Below are 16,334 nucleotides of genomic sequence, written 5' to 3'. Positions count from 1 at the left end.
ATGGTAACAATAGGGTAGCACCCCAATTTTTTTAATGTTCGCGAACTGTCCGCAGACTTTTAAGAAATACAAAGGGCCCTGCTTTATTTATCTTCACTTCTATTTTTTAACCTTGAAAGGCGGCTCTGAAAAGAGCCTTATTTCTTTTGATTTTTGTAATTTTGTATTTTTTTTTGTTTTTTTAGACACAACACACTAGGTGAGGAGGAGAAAGGAGGGTAAAGGGGGGGACACCAACCACAGGGATAAGAAAGGGGCGAGCTGAGAGAGGAAGATGTAGAGTGGGTTTTATTTGGGTAGTGAGCAGGTCTTCTCGTGCTCTGAGACGATAGTCTCAAAAGCACTCCAAAGTCGCTCCCCCCTGCAGAGTACTGTGTCACAGTACATACATACAACTGTGACCCTCGAAAGGTAAGGGTCATCAGAATTCTTTATGGCCTGTGAGGCAGCTTGAGGAAGACGCTGTCCCACAGAGGTGGTCCTTGTGGTGATAGGATCAGAAACGGAGGATAAAGTAGAGGAAATCAACCTACTATGTTCTTCGCAAGTTACAACCTTGCGAATAGCCCCAGAGTGAAATGACCTCAGGATACGCTTCATGGTCGTGGTCCCAAAGCTGTACGAACCGTGCTTCCCGCGACTGAGTATCATTTTGCACTCATTGCAGATAACACGGTTCGCACGAGCCTTAGGACCATTCCCGTAAATGGAAAATAACCGCCACACCCAAGACTCACGTCTAGTGCGGGTAGTAGGGATTTCCTCTACCTCATTCTCATCATCCTCTTCTTCCTCCTCTGCATCCTCACTCCTGTTCCGCTCTTCAGGCCCTTGGGAAGGTGGTGGTGCTGGTGGTCGTGGAGGGGGTGGGGGTAGTGCTGAAGCAGGTGCAGCACCAGGTGGCAGTTCTGCAGCCAGGGATGCCATCTCGATGGTGGAATAAGCAAGTTGCTGGAGAAATAGCTGTGCTCTGAAGAATAGCCAGAAACACAATGAGAATAAGCTCTAGGGCGTGGTCTTTTATAGGGGTGCTTGTACGCGGTTCGTGGACATGCGTGCTGTCCGCGGACAGATCGAACACAAAAAAGGGTTCAAAAAGTTTCAAAAGATATGTAGAAACTCAGGATTACTATGTGGGACTTGTGCCATGATGAGTTTTTATGGAAAAATATTGTGGATTACTCGAAAATGTACTTTTAAATTGTTCGGGGACACGAACAGTGTCCGCATTCAGAACACGCGATCAGCATGGGCGCGGTCACATGATCCCTTCGCGAACAGGTCTGCGAAGGAAGCTCCTGTCCGCAGGACACCAAATGCAAGGACATTTGTTTGCGCATGCGCGTTGATGTTCTACGAACAGTGTTCGGGTCCTGAATTAATTAAAAGTGCGTTACACATCAAACGAACATTTCTGGACATCGCGTATGTTCTAGAACTGTTTAAACTTGCTAGCGAACACTACAGACATAGTGTTCTTTAGGACACTTCTATTTTCGTTTGATTATGAACTTTTCAGGACATCAATTGTGTTCTTAGAACAGTTTAACTTGCTAGCGAACATTACGGACAGGTATAGTGTTCTTTAGGATACCTCCATTTTCGCTTAATTACGAACATTTCAGGACACCAATTGAGAACAGTTTCAACTTGCTAGCGAACAGTACAGACGGGTATCGTGTTCTTTAGGACACCTCCATTTTCGTTTAATTACAAACATTTCAGAACACCAATTGGGTTCTTAGAACAGTTTGAACTTGCTAGCGAACAGTACGGACAGGTATAGTGTTCTTCATGGCAGGGGGCGTGGCCAGCACGCATGAAGTGAAGACTGCTCTCCACGAAGCTCCTGCCCATGATCCTGAAGCGCGAACAATCGCGGCCGAAATAATGCAGCTCTGACGCTGAAACTCAGCTGAGCCATAGATGAACCACCTCTGGGGCATCGACGAAAATATCGGAGAAAATCGGCGGGGATAACGCAGAGAACGAAGCGCCCTGAAACTCCCCCCCATGACGTCCAAGATGGCGGCCTGACCGTGGGACCCACAACGCTACGGCCTGCCGAGAGCGTAGGATAGAAGGGCGGACTGCGGCCATAACCACACTCCTCCACCAAGCACAGGAAGCGGACGACCGTCGGGCCCCTGCTGCACCGCCCCGCGGAGGGAGAAAGCGGAGAACCTCGCGGCGACCAGAAAGCAGAGAGCGGCGGCGGGCGGTAGGACCCTCGGGGATCCTGCGCCGCCGATAGCTGTCCCTGCCGGCCCGCCGGCGCGAGCACTCGTAGCACCCAGCTGGAAACCCACGGATCACCCAGCCCGGGACAAGGCCCGGATCAGGAAAGGCAACCGCATCCCCGACCAGCATACTAGAAGTAAGTGCCTGCCCTTACGAGCGGACACACGGCCCCACACCGCCACCCGCCGGCGGGGGCCGCCGCCCACCCCATCAATTGCATGGTGCGGCGGCGACCAACGCATTGCGGAAAGCGTTGGGGGGGGGGGGAGACCCAAGAAGTCGGGGACACAACTGAGGTCGAACCTCGGACCTGCTCCACACCACCAAATCCCGGGGAGAGCTAACACCCACCCAGCTACCTGAACTGTAAGCCCACGGACAATCCGCTGTGGATCGCGCCGGGGGGGCGCCACGGACGGACGGTGACGCGGTTGTAGCAGGACTGTGGATCCACCTAACCACCCCTCACGGCCAGCGGGGGAGAGCACGAACACCAAGCCAAGGTGTGACTCAGCTCTGAAACGATCCCCGGAGGAGAGATCCTCACAACTCATTAGGGCTACTAACCAAAAACTGGCACTGGCAAAACCAGAACCATCAGGCGGTGTAATGTCTCCTCCCAAAGGCAGATCAAAAAATATAACGATGGACTCATTTACCACTCCCAAACCGAAACAACAGATACCACACGCAGAGAACAACATGGCCGAGGCACCACCACCGGCGGCGGACCCTCGTGACTCACAGATCCTTCAGGCAATCGCAGCACTGAGAACAACGGTGGAGGACATGAGGGGGGAGATAATATCAGACCTCCAATTAATAAGGCAAGATGCCCGAAACCTGGCTGAAAGAGTCACCGCCACAGAAGCCACCACACGTGAGACCTCAGAGGCGACGCAGGGGCTACAAGCGAAAGTCAAAGCGCTAGAAACAACGGTGGCAAGACTAGAAGCAAGGTCCGAGGAAGCAGAAGGCCGGGCCCGACGGAACAACGTTCGAATCTTAGGAATCCCAGAGGGCATGGAGGGCTCAGACCCCACAGAATTCATAGAATCATTGCTGCTACAGGAAATTGGGGCAGGCAACCTCACCCAGGGGTTCTCCGTGGAACGTGCCCACAGATCTCTCCAGAAACGGCCACCCCCAGGGTCTTACCCGAGACCTATGATTGCAAAAATTTTGAATTTCAGGGACCGAGAGACTATACTGAGGTTCTCCAGAGAAGGGGGAGAGATCAAAAGAAATGATGCGTTATTAGTCATGTACCCTGACTACACGCCGGTGGTGCAGCGGGCAAGAAATTCCTTCGTACCTATAAAGGCCAGACTACGCAAACTGAATCTTAAATACATGCTGCTGTACCCAGCAAGACTTAAAATAATACACAAAGGGAAGGCGATCTTCTTGGAAACCCCAATCGCAGCAAACCTATGGCTCGAACACAATAACCTAGCGGAAGACACAGAGGAGCAGGCGAAAAGCAGCAAATGATGATCCCGCAAGAGTCCAATGCAAGTGAAATCGAACGTAACGACTGAACCCAGACCCGCATCAAGGAAACAGCAAGATTGGGCAGGAAACAGGAGCCCCAATCACAAGACAGCTGCTGAACCCCCCCAACAGACAAGGTGTAGTCAACGCAGCTACACACTGCCCGAACCCGAAGACCTGGAGAGGTATGGAAGGCTTGGGAGCCCCCGAGCGTTGTGAGTTAGAAACAACTGCTGGGGGCAGTTTCTTCTTGTTGTTTTGTAGTGTTAATCCATTCCCCGGAATGGTAGTTGAAGTAGTTAGTTGGTCTCCAAATGAAAAAGCACAACTGGAGGGCCAGGGGGCCAGAACGGCGGCTGAGAGGGGCGGGAATCCACGAGCAAGAGATGACCTTGAGGCCCTAGATGAGAATGCAGACATATCAGGGAGAAGCAAGACCCTCCCGTGCCTTCAACATAACCTAGATGGCAACGCACATTAGGATACTAACCTGGAACGTGAGGGGCCTGGGCACCTACCTTCGTAGAAACAGAATCAAATCCTACCTAAGCAGGAAAAAAGTAGACATAGCCCTGATACAAGAGACACACTGTGACAAGGAAACAAACGCAAAGCTTAATGAGCACTGGGGGGGACAGGGCTTTGGAGCACCCTACTCTAAATACGCCAGAGGAGTTTACACTTGGATCAACCCACGAACACCAATCCACCTGCATAAAACGGAAACGGACCCAGAGGGCAGATACCTCATAATATGGGGCACCCTTGAGCACAAAGAGATCTGCATAGTTAACTCATACTTCCCCAATAACAACATCCCCAACCACCTGAAGACATTGGGTTCCAAGATGGTGCAGTACAGGGAGGGCTTCCTTTTGTGGGGAGGCGACTTTAACTGTGTTCATGACCCAGTACTGGACAGATCCTGGTCCCCACAGAAGGGTCCCTCCGCAGCCACTCTATCCCTAGTCACCTTATTAAAGGAACTAGATCTGACCGACACGTGGAGGGAATTACACCCAGTCGAAAGGGCCTACTCATACTACTCATCACCTCACAAACTCCACACCAGGCTTGATTACTTCTTCATAAGCAGAGAACACCTACCCCAAGTAAGAGATACGCAATACCTAGGGAGGACTATCTCCGATCACTCCCCTCTTCTGCTAGACTGGCAACACAATAGCCCCAGACCACCCATCCCCATGTGGAGAATGCCCACCGAGGCCTTAATAGATCCAGCTTTCAGGGAGGAACTACATGAAGTTATAGAGAACTACATAACCGAAAACTCAGGTAGCGTCGAACACGCCAGTACATTATGGGACGCCCTAAAAGTAGTCACGAGAGGGGAAGTTATAGCGAAAGCCGGAGGAATCAGGAGAACCCTAAAGACCGCTCTTGAACAGAAAGAATGTGAGATATTAAAACTTGAATCCACTCCAGTGGATACCCCCGGGAGGGAAAATGACCTCAGAACTCTTAGGGAGGACTGCTCAGGGGCATGGGACAGATTAGCCAAATTTGATTTCATAACCAGAACAAACAGAACACACTCAGAAGCTGACAAACCTGGCCGGTTACTAGCCTGGCTTTGTAAAAGAGAGCACCCTAAACACATAACCACGATACTACAGGATGAACATGGTGTAGTGCATGGAACCCAACAGGGCATCAATGATGCCTTTAAAGCTTACTATGCCAGACTATATTCTCATACAGAAAAAGTCCCGCAAGAACAAATCTTGGACACCTTAGAAGAAATAGGGCTACCCAGACTATCGCCAACACGATCCGGCACCCTAGACTCTGACATCACACAAGAGGACATATCAGAAGCCATTCGCTCCCTGGCCACATGTAAAACCCCGGGGACCGATGGGCTCCCCCCCGAGTTCTATAAAGCATTTGAACCTTCCCTGACCCCCCTACTACACAGGGTCTTCTTAGAAGCCTACGAAGAAGGCATCCTACCAGACAGCATGAGAGAAACCCTGGTGATACCAATGCTCAAGCCCGATAAACCTCCCGATAAATGTGACTCCTACCGACCGCTCGCTATGCTAAATTATGACGTTAAAGTATTGACGACGATCCTAGCAAACCGACTCTCTAAAGTGATTGGAGACGTCATACACATAGACCAGAATGGTTTTATACCCGGCCGAAGCACGTCCCTGAACTTGCGAAGGCTTCAACATATCATAGCCCAAACCAACACATGTGATGAACAACTAGCACTACTATCTCTAGATGCCATTAAGGCGTTTGACTCCATATACTGGGAGTGGCTTATAGCGATTTTGGAGGGATTTGGAATTGGCCAAAGGTTCATCAAATGGGTTAAGATCCTATACAATAATCCAAGGGCTAGGCTCAAATCTGGGAAATACGTGTCGGAAGCCTGGGACATCCAAAGGGGCACTAGGCAGGGCTGCCCACTCTCTCCCATGCTTTACGTCCTGGGATTAGAACCCATAGCAATTTATCTTAGAAATCAGTTCTTTGATGCAGGGATTAGGCTGGCAGGAATAGACCACATCATCTCAATATATGCCGACGACGTCCTGATATACGTAAACAACCCCCATAAGAATGTCCCGACAATATTGGACGTTCTTGACAATTATGCCAAATTCTCTGGCATTAAATTTAGCAAAACCAAATCCTGCTTGTTCCCACTAGCAGGATTGAAAAATAGAAGCACCGATGAACTCCCCAAGGTGGGCGTTGAGTGGCGGACGACGGCTTTCCGTTACCTTGGGATCCTAGTAATGCACACCCCGGAGCTGATGCATGAGCATAACACGAAGGCTGCGGTACCCATACTTCGGAAATCCATAAAATTCTGGGCAAAGCTCCCATTGTCTATACTAGGTAGGGCCTCAATAACTAAAATGATCATTCTCCCCAGATTCCTATACGGATTTCAAAATGTGCACTTCTACATTACAAAACCCTTCTTCCAACTCCTTGACGCAATAATCAAGGAATTCCTGTGGGGAAACGGCAGACACCGGGTGGCCTTATCCACGCTGGTCCTGCCGTATGAGCAGGGCGGAATTCAACTACCAAACTTAGAAAAATACTACCTGGCGGCCCAACTGAGCCATGTATCCAAATGGCTAGCAGACGATGTCACTTCCGAGTCCCCCCTGCTGCAAGCGTTGATAAAGCCGCTTCGGCTGAAAGAATTGATCTGGGCCCCTAAAAACCTTATGTGCAAACCACCATTCCTGGCAGACCTGGGCAAGAAAATATGGCACAGAGCTATGATGATCCAGCATCTGAAACGACCATACTACCAAGAAGTGCCGATATTGTCTGGCCTGAGCGAAACAGACGTTAGCCTGAACAACATCAGATCGTGGGAAAGGAAAGGGCTATATACTTGGGGCGACCTCTACATGGACGGCATATTTAGAGAATTCGCCGAAATACGGGAGAAGGAGGATATCCACGCCGGACAATTCCTGTGGTACCAAAAGCTCCGGAACATAGCCCGATCGAGATGGGCCACCTGGCCTGAGGAACCGGAGGCTGATCCCTTCTTGACATTGATGTACAACCTGAACGATGGTGGGAAGGTAGTATCACAGATATACAGTATTTTGCGCAACATCCCCAACCCTCGAAGCGAAGCAATGAGGACCCGTTGGCAAATGGACATGAGGCAGGAAATGTTTGACAACGAATGGCTCAGGGCACTGTCGTTCCCGAAGGAGGTGTCAAGGAACCAGAGATTCCGATTAATACAAATCAATGTGCTGTACCGCACCTACCTGACCCCAAGTAAATTAGCAAAGTTTAATAAGAACAATCAAGCACAATGTAACTGGTGCGGGACGGAAGGAGCAGATCTGATCCATATGCTATGGAACTGCGTTAAGACACAAACTCTCTGGGCAAAAGTAAAGCAGACTTGCGAAGCAGCTGAAGTTACAAGATACAAATGGACCCCAGCGGAATGCCTCCTGGGTAGCTATCCCAGGCTAGCCAAACTTAAACACGCTGTGAAATTGATGGACCTGTTATGTATAACAGCCAAGAGGACCATCGCCATGGCATGGAAAAAACCTGCGGGTCCGAGTTGTAAAGCCTGGCGCATCGAACTGGAAAGGTGGGCAAACGCTGAAACCAGAGCCTGGGAAGACAGCATAGCCAGATCCACTGAAGAATCAAGCATGGCACTGGCGGCATGGAAAGACACCATGGCTAAAATACTTCGATCCTCCGATGATAAACCCCCTTGAACAATGAACCCGAATACCCTATTGACCCACTAGAATGGACAAACATCGGAATACGGCCCCCCGTCAACCAGGCCATCCCAGGAAGATTCCCGATGGCCCCCCCAAAGCCGGGCCAACCGCCCACCCCCCCTCCAAGGACGGACTAACCTCCAGCTACCCCCCATAAGGAGACAGTTAATGTTCTTTTGTTGTATTAATGTTGTTAGCCTTTACGAATATAATGGCATGCTACCTGCAAGTAAGTCAGTCAACCTGAGTTAAGGACCTGACCAATGAAAATGTGCAATGCATATAACCACAAATGCTAATAAATAAATTTTAAAAATAAAATAGTGTTCTTCATGGCACCTCCATTTTCGTTTATTTACGAACATTTCAGAACACCCGTGCTGTCCGCGGACATCTACATTGTTTTTAAAAAAATAAAAAATGGGAAATAATTACAACACAATATAAAAATGTAACTTTATTTCACATATATTAATAATTTTTGACAGATAAGGTGAGGCAGAAACAGAAACAAAAACAGGAGAATTAGGGGTTTCATCATGATTGGTATCAGATGAAGAAGGAATGGAAGTCTCATCAAAACGTTTTGGATTATGGAGAGGGTTTGGGGATAATTGACTGGGATATGGTGAGGGGGACAAGTACATGTGGGACAATGGTATGAGGTTTTTGTTTTAAAACGATCCTCAACAAAAGTTTTCAAATTATTAAAATTGCTCAATAATCACTTTTTTCTTTTAAGCTGTCAAGCGTGTTTTCCATAACAGTTTCTTCAGACATATTTTCTATTTTGGTATGCTCTGTACAAAAAGAAATATATATGTTAAATATATATAAAATAATAACAATTAAATGGTTTATATTGTAAAGTGTGTACCATTAGCTTCACTATTTTCTGACATTTCGTAATGTGGGAAGTGCTCCTCTAGCCATTCCAGAGTACTAGACATTTCTGTGAGAAAAAACTAAATATAATATTTTTTTTTTAATCTAATACAGAAAGTTTGTAAAGATATGAGTAAAATGATGTACACTTACTATTTCAGGTAAGATTTGTTCTGAGTACTCTGTAGGTCTGGTCTTGGTCTTGGTTGTGGAGTGTCTGTGAGGTAATTATGTTGGAAGCCTATTTATCTTCTCTTGGTATATTCTATTTTAGAATATATTGTATTTAAATGAATGGTTAGTGCGATACATATATGGGTTACATTTCTTATGTATTACTACATATAATATGTATGTGTACTACTTTGTGAATTTTTTAAATGTTATCATGTAGTAATATAACAATTAAACATACACCCCCCTTCCCCCAGACTTTTTAGGTAGTGGTACTGTTGTCCGAATATGTCCGCGGACATCAAAAATGTTCGCGGACATTACATTCAGTAGAAGTGGTTCAGTATGTTCCATATTACATGTACATAAAGTCAAAGTTACGATTGTTAAGCTTTGCTACTAAAAACCTATGAAATTCAGTGAAAAAACTTTATTAAAGGGACGTTATGGTTAAGTTGTGTTACTAAAAACCTATGAAATTTAGTGAAAAAAACTTTGTTAAAGGGACGTTATGGTTAAGTTGTGCTACTAAAAACCTATGAAATTCAGTGAAAAAACGTTGTTAAAGGGACGTTATGGTTCCAAGTAAAACCGAAAAACCCTTGAAATTCGCCAGTTATGGTAAGCTAAGCAACCATAACTCACGCCACCACCGTGCACTGCTAAGACTAACACCCAGTACATCAAAGATGACATTACAAATGTCATTTATGACATCACTGATGACATCACATCTCTGTCTCCCCCTTTTTTCCTTTACTGACATATCTAGGCCACATGGTTTTCTTCAGTAACAGTCAGGAATTGAAATTGGAAAAGGTAGTATATGTGTAGACTTATCCTTCAAGTATGTTCTTTCAGTAATTCCCTTAGGGTCCAGTCATATCATATGAAACATATACATAGTATGATGAGGCCCTTAGTCAGTAGACGCTCCCTTGCATTAGGATACGCCTATGTAACTGTAAACGGTCTCCGGATTGTAATTTAGATGGACAGTGTGACTTAAGATAAGCTGTAAATATTTATTATTTTGATATCTGACTAAATGTTGCCAGTTGTGAGGTCATCATCTAGAAATTGACTTTTGGTGGGGAGAAAACAATGTTTTATTGTTTATTGGATCATGGCACATGGAATGGGACCTAGAAAAGACCTGGTACAAGGTGGACTTTCAGTTGAGGCTTCAATTGGTGGTCTTGGTTGACACATAGTTGTGAGCAGCGAGATGTGGAAGATGCACGTAGAGAGAAGTGGAGGGACCGGAGGATTTGAAGAGGAGAGAAGGAGCAGCAAATCATATTTTGATGGGTAATGAGGCTACTGGCAAATCATGCTGTAGAGTTTCAAGGGAGGCAAGGAGAACCTAACTGACATACAGTGGTGCAATGCCAGTGTCGAAGGGGAGCAGAAGTTGAGTCAACATAAGTGTTGATGCTAGAGAAAGTGGAGAGAAGCCTCTATTAGTCTGGTCAGATTAGACACATTCTGCTTTGTAGCACTATGATCTTGACAGAGGAAACCTGAAGAGAGATGAATGGTGACAAATGGGTTATAAAGCCATGGTGAGCAGTGTGAGAGCTCAGTTATTTATCATCTGAAGGGCTATGAAAGAGACACCGTGAGTCCAAGTTAAACTGAGAGTTTGTAGTATCAAACAAAGTAGAGAACCCTTTTTGAGAACTCAAGGTTGGATCACCCAAAAGCAAAGCAGGAACTCCAAGGAGTTGAGAGTTTAACATACAGATGGACATACAAAGAAAATATAATCACATGTGATATGCTGCATTGTGGGAACTGTGGTTTGAACCCCATCCCATCTCACATAAGAAAAAGGAGAATGGAAACAAGTGTCAAAGACTGCATTCTGGGAACTGTCGCAAAATCCCAGTATCACCCAAACAAACAAGAAGAGATCAATGTGTTGGGAACTGCAGTAAAACAATTCATAGTAGCACATGTATGAGACAGTGGAATTGAACAATGGGTCTTCCTGTGCATGCTGGGAACTGAATATTGAAAGCCGAACAGCATAACCACCTGAGGAACTAAAGACCTGAAAGCCTATAAAGGATACAAGACTCTTGTTTAGAAGTAAACTGCTGAAAACTGTGAAAAAAAAAAGTTACTGAAATAAGTTTAAAATGAAGCTCTATATGCTGTAAGAGTTTAAGTTACACAGCACGTCACATACTCTATGGAAATATGCAATTTGACAAATGGCCAATTCTTGTATTGATGTGAAGACAATACTCTGAATATCACTGAACACTTTGTGCATTGTGCTTCTACTCTTTCAAAGTACATTGTCATGGTGGGACCAACTTTTACATGTTTCATCTCATTGGCAGCTTACTCCGTATTCTTTTACACAGAGGCATTACTCCTACTGTGTACATTTAAAAAGTAATTTACTAGTTAGAAGTTGCATTTAATAGCTGATAGTTAATTCCTAAATGCCAACTAAATCAAAATAGGTAATAAACTGTGTCTGAGTTAAGCATTTTTTTTCGATTTTGTTAGTGTTACCTTAGGCTTAACAAATATTTCTGGCATGTCCTATTGAAAATCGCCAAAAAGGTTTTGTAAATTGTTCTTTCATTGCACACTGTCATGTTGGCGGACTCTTGTGTCATGGGTGTGGACTAACGGGGAGAAGAGGCGGGAGGCTTAGGAGGACTGAAAGTGTTGTTCAATACTTCACGTGTTGATGGATGCAGGTCAGAAGTACCTAATTTCCTGTCTGCTGGTATGGTTCTAGGTGGATTGGTTTATCCAACTGGATGCAAGATCTAATAGCTGCCAGTGCTGGGACACCGGGAGGCCACCCATCTTTGAGGGGGTAGGTATGGAATAGGTCCAAAGATGTTTGAGTTTGCAGAGAGATGTAAATGGCTTTGCAGGGTTAATGTGGTGGTGCTAGCTGGGGCAATGCTGCAGTGTGCTTGAGGTCCATGTATGGTAGTGTAGAGTTAATGAGAGATTGTGGGGAGTATTTAGGAAGTAGTTGGGGGAAGTTCTTGAGGAATCCTATTGTCAGAGGTTGATTGACTGGATGTACACAAAAAGCTGTCGGAGGCGGCTGCAGTAACATTTTGAGTGTTACAAGCGTTACGTGGCATGCAGTGCGGCCTGACGGCTCGAGGTTCATGCTTCTAACTTCTGTAAAACCTCGGAATGCCAGGGCTGGTGCTGCTTCAGTTGTTCGAGCATGAACAGAACACCGGCAGAGCGATCGTGAGGGGCAGCAGTAACATGGAGGAACCCAGTGGCCAAACCTGACTTCAATTTGACTCATACGAGTAAGGGGATTGTGGTGAGACAAGGGATGTTGGTGCATTGTCCCCCTCCCCCTGGTAAGCTTGCAGTGAGTACACTCCACACCCTGCTACTCTACAGCTTAGTAGAGCTCCCTGGGGACTGTTGAGTGGCTTGGAATTTCAAAAGAAGTCAGCAAGACCGCCGTAGAAGGGAAGTCAATTGCTAAGTTTGGTTGAATAGATTTATATATTTGGTAGTATAAGGCAGTTTCTGGAAGGGCTCTATCGCCAGCTGCCGGACAGCTGTCCTCGAGTTTTTAGCCCCAACTGCCAGTTGCATGTTGTATGTAAGTTAAGAAACTGGTACTGGGCACTTTTGATTTGACCAACTTGTATCTGGCACATGTATTGTGCCGCTGGAAATTAATAGCCATTGTTTGATGCTGTGAACCAGTATCCTGAATTTGCCAGATGGCATTTTAAATGTGAGAACGCATATTTTGGTATTGGGATTTGATAGCTCCAACTTGCGAATTTGCATAGCGAATAACACTTTGATTTGGGGAATCCTGCACTCTGCACCTTATATTTGAAACCCAAGAATTGTAGTTTCATCCTGTGAACCTGTATCCTGAATTTGGCCACAAGCATACTGAGTTCAGAACTTTGTATTGTGATGTGGGTACTCGAATTAGTGATTTTACACAGTGAATCTGAATGGTGTAAGGTGGTAAGTGGGAGCAGAAGCGGTCCAGCAAAGGGTTCGGTCAAGGAAGCTCTGGGATTGAACTGGTAATTTTGTTGGCGGTTAGCTATCAACTGTGGAAGTAAGACCAAGATTTACCTAAGGTTGGCGGAAATATAGTATGCATGCGGTTAATAAAGAGATATTACGCAGTAAGTTACGCTCCACAAAGAAAGAGCTAATGCCAGTTGGCAATAGAGTAAAAAAATCCAAGGTGAAAAAAATGAAAAAAATAAATTTATCACGGAAGTGGTGGCAAATAAACTAATCATGTGGAAAGAAATGCAGCCACTAAAAGGAATATCACCGCATTTTTTAAACGGTGTGACTAGATACAACTTGAAAAGGATTTATGGGAAGCACACTCAAGTTATTAACAAGCTTCAATCCAATCGCAAGCAGATATATCCGCCATCAATCCAATAGACAATAACTCCCTTTTAATTCTCTGTTTCAGTCTCCAGAAGGATACAGTGTCTGTAATGGATTTGAAGTTGACAAACGCTGGTGAAATAGTTTACACTCCAGAAATTGTGGGTAATTTACCCAACACCGCAGATATAAAAAAAATCACAGAGAAGGCGCAGGCTTGCTCTCCTTTACACACTTCTACATTTACCTCGCAGGATACCTATAAAGAAACACTGGATACCCAGGCAGAAATGATGGTCATATTGAAAGCATTGTTATCGCTCCGCAAAACTTTGTATCGTGAACAGCAATGCATTAAGAATGGGCTAGTATGCTTAGTCGATACCGTATTGGAAGCCAACTCCCTGAAGGGACTTATGGAGGTTGGAGTGACTAATGCTGAGTCGAAGGAAAAAAACGGATTTCAGTTATACACATACAGGCAATGGAAACGGTACATGACTGCTGGCAGTTTACGGCCTCAGGGGAGTATAATGTGAATGTGTAAAAGACCTGGGGCCTCATTCCGGGTTTGGAGCTAACCATGGAGTAATTAGCTCCATGGTTGCCTCCGAAACCGTCCCAAATCCGGCATGGTGAATGGAGTAATTACCGGTCCATTACAGGGTTGGAGGACCGGTTATTCCCCATTCACCTTTTGCCCTTCCCCATTCCCATTTCTGCCCCATAGGGCTCAATGGGAATGGGGAAGAAGGTAATTACGGCACCGTAAAGTACGGTACCGTAATTACCTCCGAAGTACCTTTGCGGGTCCCGTACTTAACTCCTGCTAAAAGCAGGAGGTAAGGAAGAACCCGCAAAGGGACCTCGGAATACGGAGGTAAGGGATTACCGGCATCGGCACCCTTACCGGTGCTGGTAATTTCTTACCTCCAACCTCGGAATGACCCCCTTGGTCCATAACAAGAGAAATAAGAAATCTCAGGCTAAGAGAAACAAACAACATAAAAGTGTCATTAATAACGTTGATTGTAAAGCTCATGACCAACATAAACCCCAAGACAAGCCGATTGCTAAGAAGGAAAACAAATAAGGCGGCCACGGAAGCACTAGGGGCCTCATTACGAGTCTGGAGGTATTTCAGAGGTAAATCCTCTGAAATACCACCAAATGTTTACACTTACCACTAGTTGGTCAGGCGGAATTTCGACCTGATTACAAGTGGTGGTAGCAGTATAAATCAAACTAAACTAAACTAAATCCCCATTTAATTTGGGTCCATTGGACACAATGGTGCTTTTATTGCGGAATTACCACAGTGGAATTACTGCTGTTATAATTCCGCCAATATTTTTGGGCGCTGAGTGGCAAGATTTACCTCTAGGGTTTTGCTGAGGGTAAATCTTCCACTCAAAGCTAAAACTCACACAGAACCTTTTTCACCAGAAAAAACATTTTTCCCCTGTAAATTTAGAGGCGCGCTCCCCTGACTCTGCCCACCAGCGCCACTCCTCAGCCCCCTTTTCCACATCGACGGGAACGGGCCGATTTCACAAGCGCTCTTGGGTTTGGCTTCAGCCATGTAATACCACACGCTCTTCCCCGGATACTTTCTTTTATCTTTTTGTCTTCTTTTTGTCAATCAGGTACTTGGTCCTCAGGCGCATATCGACTTCAGCGGGCTTCAGCAGGTGTCCAGCCTGCGAGGGGCTCTTCCCTACATCTGACCCTCATGCTCTTTGCCTCTGCTGCCTTGGTCCCGACCCCGGCTGGGAAGAGTGTACCGCGTGCGATGCACTTACTCAACGCGCATTGAAGAACAGGCTAGCTCAGTGGAGGGAGCTCTTTGAAAGGTCGCCTCCAGAGTATCTGAAGGACTTTGTCAAACAGAGATTGCGGCCCAAGGGAGGGCTGCTGTTTTCTTTCGCACCCTGTAAGGGCGACTCCTTCCCAAGGAAACGCCTGAGCGGGAGGAACCTCTCCGGTTCTCGCACCAGCACACGTACAGAGGCTAGTCCAGCTACCGGCCTTACGGCCGAGGGGTCATCAGATCCTTCGGGGCACAGTGCTGAGGGACCGCAAGTTTCTTTTACCGGGTGCACACCCGCGGGGCAACGCCCTAGTACCAGCCAAATGTCTGAGGGGGCGTTTGCACGCAGCACTACCGGCGATACTGCCGAGGGAAATATGCCTTCCAAGCCCCAACCTGAGGTGCAGGGTAGGTCTCATACTCCACCGCCAAGAGTCTTGGAGGAGGCCCGGCCCAGGGAACCAAGCATCACGACTTCGGCACGTGGCTCACAGCTCAACAAAGTGGCCACCGCGGCAGATAACATGGCCACTCGTCCGATGCCACTCCTAGGAACGCAGCAGGTGGGAGAAGGAGTTTCAAGTTGGGACTGGTGTCGACCAGGTACGTGGCCTACAATCTATCCATCAGCAGCGCAGGACAGGTTACCCTGCAACCGAAGCAGAGTGCGCTCCGGCCCCAGCAGCCACCAGCCACTCTGTCACTATCACCTGCCACCTCTTCAGCCTCCGAAGACAAGTTTTTCGAAAGGTTCCTAGCGCTGATGCCTACTCCTCAGATGGGGGCCATCCTTCGGGATGCTATCAAGGACAGGCTCCCTCGGAGCCCATAGCCATTCCTCCTATGGCTCTGGCGCGGCAGGCCCCAGTGCAGCTCCTGCTGCCCCAGCCGGCTCCTTCAATTCCGGCTCCCCTAGTTCCCATAGTACAGGCGGCTCCATTCCAGCCTCTGCAACAGCCACCGGCTCCTGTTCCTACACCGCAGCCCACGGAGACCAGTACTCCTCAACCCGCCCTGACCAGCCGGACACCCTGGCAGACACAGATGAGCAGGAGGAGCCAGACACGACATTGTCAGCCAAGGCCTTCCAC

General features: G+C 46.8%; 1 protein-coding gene across 3 annotated transcripts in view; it reads left to right on the top strand.

Moving 5' to 3' along the window:
• The window catches only part of EOGT (EGF domain specific O-linked N-acetylglucosamine transferase), a 728,283-nt gene that overhangs the window by 291,549 nt on the left and 420,400 nt on the right, over window positions 1–16,334 (top strand). The gene's annotated exons all lie outside the window — the stretch shown is intronic.

Source organism: Ambystoma mexicanum, chromosome 2p, assembly GCF_040938575.1.
Source record: "Ambystoma mexicanum isolate Mex_15411 chromosome 2p, UKY_AmexF1_1, whole genome shotgun sequence".
NCBI classification, from domain to species: Eukaryota; Metazoa; Chordata; class Amphibia; order Caudata; family Ambystomatidae; genus Ambystoma; species Ambystoma mexicanum.
The sequence above is the reverse complement of the archived record's forward strand: the minus strand, read 5'-3'. Positions and strand labels throughout refer to the sequence as shown.